An 11234-nucleotide genomic window follows, 5' to 3' on the forward strand; every position below is an offset into this window, starting at 1 on the left:
ATCTCTTCCAATCAGTCGGCCAGACAGTTGTCTTCCAAATTTCTTGGCAGAGATGAGTGAGTGCCTCCTGTGCTGCCTCACTTTCCTGAAAGATTTTGGAATAAAAATTGAAATCTTTCAGGAAAATGAACATGCATTAGTGTTGTTCAATACATGACATCTTGAGATGGTCTGTAAATTCAGATGGGATATAATCTATTTTTTGGAAAAGTTTTTGTATTGATTCATTTTGTTGTTGATTTAAATAATCATTTTTTTATCCCTTTATTGCTCTCTCTCTTTTTTTTTGGTTAGATAGATTTTATTACATCAAAAATTCATGATATAAAAGAAAAAAAAAATTCCTTGGTATCTTATTCCCTTCAACTGTGTCCAAGAGATGCTGTGTCTAAACTCTAAACTTGTGCTGTTTCCAGCTGTCATGTTAAGTGTCATCGAGTTGCTTCTGACTATAGCAACCCTGTATAGGGTTTCCGATAGGTCTTAGGAATCACCTGGCCTTGTTTCCATAGTTGGATAGCTTTTATATCTTACTCATAGGCCTGTTGGACTGTTCCTTTTTCAGACACATAGATATCATCCAAAATTTTGGGGATATCCTTGTTTTTAACTGTTGTGGCTTGCTGAATTAAAGCAGCTGAATTTGATATCAGTTCAATGTCATTTCCTTCAGGAGTTAATTTCTGGGCTTGAGATACTGAATAAGCAACACCTGCCCGTATCTAAACCCTACAAACGTATTTTTCACCCAGGAAGTTTCAGACTTCAACAAGAGACCTGCTTTCTTGAATAGTAGCATTGATGGGGAAGTGAGCATACACATACATCTTGTAACGGAAACCCAGTGTAACACCCTTGATCATATTCTGAACATGACTACAGATTGTGCGCACTTTAAGCCAGTTCCTTTCTATTTCCCTACCATTTGTCAATGTGAAGCCTCTGTTTTCTTTCCAAGGAGACTAAGTTCTACATTGATGTAATTGAAGTCCCTCCGCAAGGCTCCTCTGGGGCCTTTCACAATAACTGTGCGTCCCTTCACACTGATGTCGACACGTTCTCTGGAATGTGAACAGTCCGGTTGCCGAGAATCGTCTTATCTCTTTTAATCCTCTTTTTCTAAACAGCTATTTTGTTTGATATCCTCCTGTCCTATTTTAATCAGCTTTTCAACCACATCATTTCATCAAAGCTGCTCCTGTGGAGATTACTAGTGATCCCCAAAGTACTAAATCTAACGGCAATTCTCAGTTCTTATCTTATTTGAATTTAAGGAAGAAATAGGTCTTTTAATAATACTCAAAGTAGCTCAGTCACATATTAAGATAAAAAAAAATCAACTAACAGAAAAGATGTATAATGTTTAACTCCCTTGAACAAACATCTTAAGTATTCAATGTTATAGGTATTCAGTGTTATTTTCTTCCTTGTTCTTCTGAAACTGTTACTCTCTTTGCTTTCAAATGTATATTTGACCTCTTTTCTAATACCAGCTATCAGGATAACTTTCTAATGACCTTTTGAAGTTTATTAACTTATGATAAGACCTACCTTTCCTTTACTTGCTAAGCATCAAATGTCTAATCTTCCTTACTGAGTATTATGAGATCCTGTCTTCTGTACTTATCATCAGATAAATCTTGAAGTTGTCTTTGGTTAGTCATGTATTTTAAGGAAACCTATATACAATTATTTAATTTAATTACAATATTTTTTAAATCTGGGATACTAGTCCCTAGGTCCTATATTATGGAGTCTGGTTTGTGGCGCTGTGAGCTAATGCACTGGACTGCAAAGTTGGTTTGAACCACAAGGTTGGCAGTTCAAGCTCACCAGTTGCTCCTCAGAAACTCTATACAGGGTCACTGTGGGTCGGAACTGACTTGAAGGCACTTAACAACAACCGGTCCCTAGGTCCTGTATTATAGTCCTCATACATGATGTTGTTGTTGTTAAGTGCCGTTGAGTCGATTCCGACCCATAGTGACCCTGTATAGGGTTTCCGAGGAGCAGCTGGTGAACTTGAACCACAGACCTTGCAGTTCAAACAGCTTTGCAGAATGGCGCATTAACCCACAGTGCCACACCAGGACTCCTCATACATGATAGTTTATTTCAAATTTAATTTGTATCTTTCCCCACAAATTTTTAGCTTCTTATTGGAATGATCTGGAGCAACACAGACCCTGAGACCAGTGGGATAAGGCTTCATGATGTAAAACGAAAAAAAAATTCCTTGGTATCTTATTCCCTTCAACTCTGTCCAAGAGTGCTGTGTCTAAACTCTAAACTTGAGCGGTTTCCAGCTGTCATGTTAAGTGCCATCAAGTCGCTTCCAACTAGCAATCCTGTATCGGGTTTCTGAGGAGAGGCTGGTGGGTTTGAATCACCAGACTTTTTGTTCAAACTGACCTTGTGGTATAGTGCTTTATCCTACAGTGCCACACTAGGACTCCAAATTGGGCCATAAATTAAACCTGTTTACCTGTAAATATGATGGATCACTTTTGTATGGCTTTTTTAACTATAGTCTTGTAATGCCTTCCAAATGATTGGGTGGGAATATAATTAACCAAATGATTATGGTTAAAGCATTTGAACAGTTTGCTAATAATGCAAATAAGATGCATGGAAGCCTGTGGGGGTGGAATTATGCAAATAAGGTGTTAGGACCCTAATGAGTGGATTAGTCCATGTTATCATCCCAGTCGGTGTAAAATGAGCTATCTCATAGGTGGAAGTAGGAGACCTGACTATCAGTGAGAACAAGAGATGGAAGGAAGCAGAACACATCCTTTGAACATGGGTTCCTTGCACTGGGAACCCCCTAGACCCAGGAGACAGAGAGTAGTCACATTGGAAATGGCAAAAAATGGCAAGAAGCAATGGCAGAGAAATGGAGGCAACAGACAGCAGAACCAGAAGACCAGCAGTAGATGGTATGGTGGCTTCCTGGCCCATAGAGTGAGAAAGCTAAGTGCTTTCAGTCTGATGCTTACTGGCAGAGTGGAGTGACTCCAGACACTTACTGAAGGAGCTAAAGAGCTTTGTCTTTCTTATCTTCTTAATGACCTTTGGCTTTCAACCTGTATGATGGCCTTGATGTCATCCCACAGTTTTTCTGGTCTTCAGTCATTAGTGTCTAATGCATCAAATTTGTTCTTGAAATGATCTCTAAATTCGTGTGGGATATATTCAAGGTCATATTTTGGTTATCATGGACTTGTTAGATGCCATTGAGTCAGTTCCGACTCATAGTCACCTTATGCACGACAAAATGAAACACTACCCAGTCGTGTGCTATCCTCACAATTGTTTTTAAGTTTGAACCCATTGCTGCTGCCACAGTGCCAATCATCTCCTTTGGGGTCTACCTTTTTTTTTCACTGACCCTACCCTCCTCTTTCCCAAGAATAATGTCCTTCTCCAGGAACTGATCTATCTTGATAATGTGTATGAGAGACAATGGCTGGTCTTCCTGACTTCTAAGGAGTATTCTGCCTGTACTTCTTCTAACACAAATTTATTTGTTTTTCTGACAGTCCATGGTACTTTTAATAGTCTTCTCCAACACCATAACTCTATGGTCTTCCTTAATCATGGTCCAACTGTCCATGAATATGAAGCTACTGAAAATACCATAGCTTGAAATCAGATTCACCTTAGTCCTCACACTGACATCTTTAGTATTGAACACTTTAAAGAGGTCTTGTCCGGCAAATTTGCTTAATGTAATATGTCATCATTTGATTTCTTGACTGCTATTTCCATGAGTGTTGATAGTGGATCCAAGTGATGGATCCAAGTGGGTCCAAATGAAACTTTAGCAGCTTCAATTTTTTCCCATTTATCATGATGTTAACTATTGGTCCAGTGGTGAGGATTTTTGTTTTGTTTACATTGAGGTGCAACCCATACTGAAGGCTGTAGTCTTTGATTTTTGTCAGTAAGTATTTTATGTCCTCTTTACTTTCAGCAAACAGGGTTGTATTATCTACATATTGCAGGCTGTTAATGAGTTTTCCTCCTATCCTAATGCCACATTCTTCTTCAAATAATCCAACTTCTCGGATTATTTGCTTCATGTTATCAGTCAAAGCAAGACCAGGGGATGACTGTGGAACAGACCACCAATTGCTCATTTGCAATTTCAGGCTGAAGCTGAAGAAAATGAAAACAGATCCACGAGAGTCAAAATATGACCTTGAACATATCCCACTGGAATTTTGATATCATCTTAAGAACAGATTTGATGCATTAGACATGAAAGATGGAAGACCAGAAGAGTTATGGCATGACATCAAGAACATCATATAGGAAGAAAGCAAAAAGTCATTAAGAAGACAAAAAAAGAAGAAAAAGACCAGAATGGATGTCAGAAGAGACTGAAACTACTCTTCAGTGTAGAGATGCTAAAGCAAATAGAAGAAAAAAGGAGGTAAAAGAGATGAATAGAAATTTTCAAAGGGCAATTCAAGAAGACAAAGATATGAGAATACAAAAACCAAATTTTAACTTTTCACACCAGCAGATACACATTGTATTATGCTGGCTAATGTGTGTCAACATCAGAGAATCCTTCCTCCTAAGAACCATGAGGAAGTTTCTCAAAGCTAGAAGGTAAAGGTGTCTTCTTTCACATCAATCCAGCTTCAGAGACATTCTATTAATGATATTTACCATTTCCTCCTAAAATAATGAAGTATTCTCTGTTGTAGCAACATGGTTAGTTGGCTGGTTATGTGCTGTGGAGTCAGTTCTGACTCATAGCAACCCTGCCTGCATAGCGACCCTGCATAGGGTTTCCGAGGCTGTAAATCTTTACGGGAGTAGAAAGCCTCATCTTACTCTCATGCAATGGCTGGTAGTTTCAAATTGCTGACCTTGAGGTGAGCAGCCCAACTCATAACCACTATACTACTAGAGTTCCTTGTGTTAACAAAATAGCATTAAAAAGAAAAAAAAGTAAAACAAAAATTCTGCATTTTTATAAAACTTAATAAAAACAGTATTTCAAACTGTACCATCACCAGAAGGACAGTTAATAAAAATGCACATACTTCATTTGGCTTCTCGGGCACTTCTGTGTTTAATCTATTTTGGCTTCTCCATTTTCTGCAGGGTTACTCCCATCCTTTTTTTATTCTGGGTAACTTCTGTCCCTTCTTTTTAGGCTTCGACTCTGGCTTTGGAAAAGCAGGCTTAGCAGATAACCTTGCAGATCTCCTTTATGGCTTGTCCTTCACCTTGGTTTTATCTCCCTTAGCGTCATCCCCTTCAGCCGTTTTCTTGGGCATGCTGGTGATGGGATGCAGGTGCTGGGCATGGGGATGTGGCAGCATGCCAGCTTTGGTTCATCAGCAGGTCACTCTTGTGTCTTCTTCACACTGCTCTAAACTAGATAAATCAGATGAAATGGATGAAAGTCACAAACTACCAAAAGTGACTCAAGAAGAAACAATCTGAGTAGATAAGTAAGATATTGAATTAGTAAATTAAAAAACTACTCACTCACAAAGAAAAGCTCAGACCCAGATGCCTTCACTGGTGTATTCTACTAACATACAAAAAAGCATTAATACTGATTCTTTACAAACTTTTCAAAATATAGAAGAGGAGGTATCATTCCCCAACTCATTTTGTGAGAGCAGTATTCCAGCGATATCAAAACCAGATGAACCAATTACCACAGAAAGTAAAACTACAAATATCAAAATACTAGCAAACTAAAACCAGCAAGAAAGAAAAAGAATTATACATGATGTCCAATGGGATTTATCCCAGAAACATGAGGTTGATTCTATATGTGAAATCAATCAATGTAGGACTTAGGGACAAGATGGCAGAGCAGGAAGATGCACTGAACAGACCACCTACAACAACCACATAAGAGACCCAGTGAAACAGACACTGATAGTCATTCTGGGACCTCTTCAGAGTATAGGACACAGGTGGAGTGAGTGCTGACTGGAAAAGGAAGCTGAGCAGGAGTGGTGAGAGAGAAGACAGCCGTGTGGTCTGTCAGCTAGTGGGGCACAGTCCACCCATCTTGAGTTTTTCAGCCACTGTCTGGAGGCACAGCATGTGCTCAGGAGTTTCCCTTGTTCCCTGTACTTCCTGCAGCTGTACTGTCTTAGTTATCTAATGCTGCTATTATAGAATACTACAAGTTGATGGCTTTAACAATCAGAAATTTATTCTGTCACAGTGTATGAGACTAGAAGTCTAGAGTGCCAAATATTAGGGAATGCTTTCTCTTTGTTGCTTCTGGGTAAAGGTTCTTGTCTCCTTTCAGCATCCATAGGTCCAGTTTTGCTTGGAGATCTCCACACATCTTGGCATCAGTCTCCCCGTGGACCTAGGAGCTTCATAGTCCAGGGATCCCAAAGGACCTACTTCACTCCTGTCTCTTTCATCTTGGTGGTAGTAGGTACCCACCCCCCCCCCACACACACACACTCCCCACCAGCTCAAATCTCTCCCTTTATCTCTTATAAGATGAAAGGTGTTGATGCCAAACTTTTGGGAGTCCCTTGTGAATTGGATCAGGGTGGTGGTGGGATTAAGGGTGGTGGAGTTCTAGTGTAGTGCTGTGGGTTAATGCATGGGATGGTAAAGTCAATTTGAATCACAAGGCCAGTGGTTCAAGCTCACCAGTCACTCCTCAGAAACCCTAATCAGGTTCCGCTATGGGTTGGAACCAACTCAATGGTATTTAAACAACTTAACAGAAGTCCTGGAGTAGGCACATGATGGCTCCATATGATAAGCACTGAACTGTGAACTGCAAAGTTCGAGCCTGTCAGCTGCTCTGTGGGAGAAAGATGACACTTTCTGCTTCCAAAAAGATTTAAAAATGCCTCAGAAACCCTATATAGGGTCACTATGAGACTGAACCAACTCCAAGGCACTTAACAACAAGTGCTGGTGTAGCCCTATAGGATAAGCACTAGACTGGTAACCACAAGGTTGGGGGTTCAAATCCACCAATTGTTCCTTGGAAACCCTATGCAGGGTCGCTTTGAGTCAGAACTGACTAGACAGTACTTAACAACAACAAATCCCACCTTTAATCCTAGTACCAGGTGATCACATCAAATCACATCATGGGAGATAGCGCCATCTCAGCTGTCAAACCACTGAGAACCCTGGCCCAGTCAAATTGACACAAAACCTTAACTATCACATTTACTACTTGTTCCTATACCACCTGATCAACAATAATCAGCTGCTTATATCAGACAAACCCATGCTGAACTCCACTACACAGACAGCAAATAGACAACGCTATATACAATTTCAGTTTCTATCACATCCACCTGAAGACAGGTGTGGTAAATTCCTGAGAACACACCAATCATTAACGGAATATAATTATAATGACACCAAATTGTCTTGGTGACAATAGACAATTTCAACTTACATGAAGAAACAAGACACAGTGCCAAAATACAGACTCAGAATATATATAGTATCAGAAATGGTATTGTTACTACCATATAAGTAATTTAAAGTAATGAAATGGTATTAAGGTACTTTCAAAGGATTGTTAGAATGACCCAGAAAACTGCACATGAAACCAAGGAAACATACAAAGCTTTAGAAGAATTCAGGAAAACGCTATAAAAACAAACTGACAAAATAAATGAAAAAGTGGAAACCATTAAAAAACAGTAAATAGAGAGCCAGAAGATTAATACTAAGACTTCAGAACTAGATAATTGAGAGGTCAAAGTAGAATTGAGTAAATGGAAGTTCAAACTGGTGAACTGAAGACAAATCTTTCAATATTCATCTGCTAGAGGAATAATTAGAGAAAAAAAACAACAACAAAAAATCCAGACAAAGTCTAAAACATTAAAGGGAACAGTATCAAGAGAAATAAATTAGTGTGATTGGAATTCCAGAACAGGAGTTACAAAAACAAAACAAAACAGAAAATTGTGTAAGAGTTATTAGAAAAAAACTTCCCAAACATCAGGAAAGACAAGAAGATATGCATCAAAGAAATTTAATGAACTCCAAATAGGACAGACCCCCAAATAAAGTCACCAAGGCATGTTATAATTTATCTTTTAAAAACCAAAGACAGCTCAGGAAAAAAACAAAACGTTATCTTCAAAGGAGAACTAATAAGATTAAAATCTGATTTCTCAGCAGAAACATGCAGGCAAGAAGGCATATAAAAAAAATTGCTCTGACAAAAAAATTGCCAACCAAGAATCATAGATTCAGCAAAATTGTCCATCAAATATGATAGTGAAATTGAGACATTTCCAGATTAACAGAAAATTTAAAAAACCAGATCAATCTTACAAAAATTCTAAAGGGAGCTCTTTGGACAGATAACAATAACAGACAAGAACCTGAGACTAATGAAAGCATCAACCCAGATGCAGAAGTATTCAAAGTAAAACAAACCTACTAGAGTGAAAATAGGGAACCAGAGATATCATTATGGATCCACAACAAATAAATCCACAAAGTAAAAAGAGGGCATGGTGAAGAGGAACCAATCAAATGAAGAGGAAATCAGGAAAAAAATCAATAAATAAAAATAAACCTGGAACCCTAAAACTAGACCAAATCTTCCTTCTAGTGCTAGCCCAACCTTAATGTTAACCCTAGTTCCAACCATAACCCTATTCTCTCCTACTCCCCCTAAATTCAATCAGTGTAATAGACCATATCCACAGAATAAAGGACAAAAACCACAGGGTCATCTGTGACAGGAAAAAAGCATTTGGCAAAACCCTATACCCTTCCATGATAAAAACACTCAGTAAACTAGGAATACAAGGGAACTTCCTCAGTCTGATACAGTACATCTGCAAAACATCCACAGGTAATATATTTTATGGTGAAAGACTTAAAGCATCCCTAAATGGCTTAAAATCAGCAGAGGTGTGCACCTGGGTTATATTCTTTCACCATACTTATTCAATCTGCATGCTGAACAAATAATCTGAGAAACTGAATTATAGGAAGAAGAATGTAGCATCAAGATTGGAGGAAGACTCATTTACAACCTTTGCTATGAAGATGATACAACTTTGCTTGCTGAAAGCGCAGAGGACTTAAAATACTTACTGATGAAAATCAAAGACTACATTTCACCTCAATGCGAAGAAAGCAAAAGTCTTCACAACTGGCTCAATAAATAACATGATGATAAATGGAGAAAAGACTTCATTTTGCTTGGATCCAAAATTATCACTCATGGAAGTAGCAGTCCAGAAACCAAATGATGTGTTACATTAGGCAAATCTGTTACCAAAGACCTCTTTAACGTGTTAAAATAAACACAAAATAAAATACCAGTTGAGGTATTTTAATAAAATACCAGTCCAGTAACCAAATGATGTGTTACATTAGGCAAATCTGTTACCAAAGACCTCTTTAAAGTGTTAAAATAAATACAAATGCAAAAATACCAGTTGAGGACTAAGGTGTGCCTGACCCAAGCCGTGGTATTTTCAATCACCAGTGTTGTGCTGTAGGATAAGCACTGAACTGCTAACCTCAAATTGGCAGTTCAAACCCACAAGCTTCTTCTCAGAAACCCAATATAGTGTTCCTGTGAATCAGAACCTACTCCATGACACTTAAAACACAACAACAAACATATGCATGTAAAAGTTGAACAATGAGTCACAAAGACTATGGAAGAATGCATGTATTTGAATTATGGTGTTGGATAAGAAAGTTCCATGAACTGTCAGAAGAACAAACAAATATGTCTTGGAAGAAGTACAGCCAGAATGCTTCTTAGAAGCCAGGATGGCGAAACTGTCTCTCATACTTTGTACATGTTATCAGAAGGGACCAGCCTCTGGAGAAGGACATCTTGTTTGGTAAAGTGGAAGATTAGTGAAAAAGAGGAGGACGCCCAATTAGATGGATTGACACAGTGGCAGCAGCAATGGGCTCAAGCATAATAACAATTGTGAGGATGGCACAGTATCAGGCAGTGTTTCGTTCTGTTGTGCATAGATAGGGTCACTCTGAGTCAAAACTGACTTGATGGCACCTAACAACAACAAGAACAAATAAATTATAAAGTATCTTATGTATCTAGATTGGAAGATTTAATATTGTTAAAATGGTAATACTACACAAATTGAACTAGAAGTTCAATACAATCCCTATTAGTTGATTCCTTTGACAAACTGATTCTAAAATTCATAGTGTTTCAAGGGATACCAAATAACCAACACAATCTTGAATAAGAACAAAGTTGAAGGACTCATACTTCCCAATTTCAAAACTGACTATACAGCAACAGTAAGCAAGACATTGTGATGCTGGTAAACGAATAGACATATTGATCCATAAAATGGAATTGAGAGTTCAGAAATAAACTCATGTGTCTATAGTTATCTGATTTTCAACAAGAGTGCTAAGAATAGTCTTCTCAATAAATGGTGCTAGGACACCTGGATAACAACATGCAAAAGAATGAAGCTGAACCCGTATCTCACACAATATAGTAAAAGTATCTAAAAATGTATCAAAGATCTAAATGTAGTAAACCATGAAACTCTTAGAGAAAAACATAGGGGTAAATCTTTATGGCCTTGGATTTTGCAGTATATCTATAGACTAAAAAGAAAATAAACACAAATGCAACAAAAACAGATTAATTTGACTCCATTAAAAAGTTTTAAAAATGCTTCAAAAGATATTATCAAGAAAATGAAAAGATACCCATAGAAAGGGAAAGATACCTGCAAATCATATATCTGACAAGGAACTTGTATCTAGAATACACAAAAAATTTCCTACAACCCAATATATCTACTCCTTACTTACCAACTATTTTGTTATCCAACATTTATGACAACTTTGTATCGTTCTGTTGTGCATAAGGTCTTTATGAAACACTGCCCAGCCTCACAATGGTTGCTACGCTTAAGCCCATTACTACTGCCACTGTGCCAATCCAGCTTTTTTGCTGACCCTCCAATTTACCAAGCATGAAGTCCTTTTCCAGCCATAATTCCCTCCCAATAATATGTCCTTAAGTATGAGAGATGATGTCTGTCCATTGTGGCTTCTAAGTTGCATTCTGTCTATACTCCTTCCAACACCGATTTGTTTGTTCTATTGACAGTCCATGGTACTTTTAATGTTCTCCTCCAACACCATAATGCAAATGCATCAGTTCTTCTACGGTCTTCTTTATTCATTGTCCAACTTTCATAATCATATGAGTGAGTGCCTCCAGTGCCACA

General features: G+C 38.1%; 1 pseudogene; it reads right to left on the bottom strand.

Annotated features, from left to right (window-relative positions):
* Positions 1-530: 530 nt before the first annotated feature.
* Positions 531-11234, bottom strand: part of LOC102833110 — a 37406-nt pseudogene continuing 26702 nt past the window's right edge.

Source organism: Chrysochloris asiatica, unplaced genomic scaffold (genome assembly GCF_000296735.1).
Source record: "Chrysochloris asiatica unplaced genomic scaffold, ChrAsi1.0 scaffold00328, whole genome shotgun sequence".
Taxonomy (NCBI): Eukaryota; Metazoa; Chordata; class Mammalia; order Afrosoricida; family Chrysochloridae; genus Chrysochloris; species Chrysochloris asiatica.